Source organism: Seriola lalandi, unplaced genomic scaffold (genome assembly GCF_002814215.2).
Source record: "Seriola lalandi dorsalis isolate HSWRI2012SDOR001 ecotype SW California unplaced genomic scaffold, Sedor1 jcf7180002054955, whole genome shotgun sequence".
Lineage (NCBI taxonomy): Eukaryota > Metazoa > Chordata > Actinopteri > Carangiformes > Carangidae > Seriola > Seriola lalandi.
In genome coordinates, this window is record NW_019525506.1 from 1,423,579 (window position 1) to 1,423,849 (window position 271).

The 271-nt window shown below is 44.3% G+C and overlaps 1 protein-coding gene across 2 annotated transcripts in view; it reads left to right on the top strand.

Moving 5' to 3' along the window:
* grid2 (glutamate receptor, ionotropic, delta 2) overlaps positions 1-271 on the top strand; it is a 467,345-nt gene that overhangs the window by 309,589 nt on the left and 157,485 nt on the right. The gene's annotated exons all lie outside the window — the stretch shown is intronic.

A 271-nucleotide genomic window follows, 5' to 3' on the forward strand; every position in this document is an offset into this window, starting at 1 on the left:
GTTTGGATGTATATATACCCGAATAGCTAATGCGCCTTGATAGCCTCGGGCATTACAATGAGGTAGGAAGGCGCAGCAGGGGGTCCAAGCAGGTGCACAAACACAACCATATACACAAGCAGGAGGAAAACCAAAACAACATTTACTGTAAAGACAATGGAAAACCTAATTTGGTACAAACAAGTAAGAATGCTTTTGTATCCCCCCTCTTCTCTCTCTCTCTCTCTCTCTCTCTCTCTCTCTCTCTCTCTCTCTCTCTCTCTAACCTTTG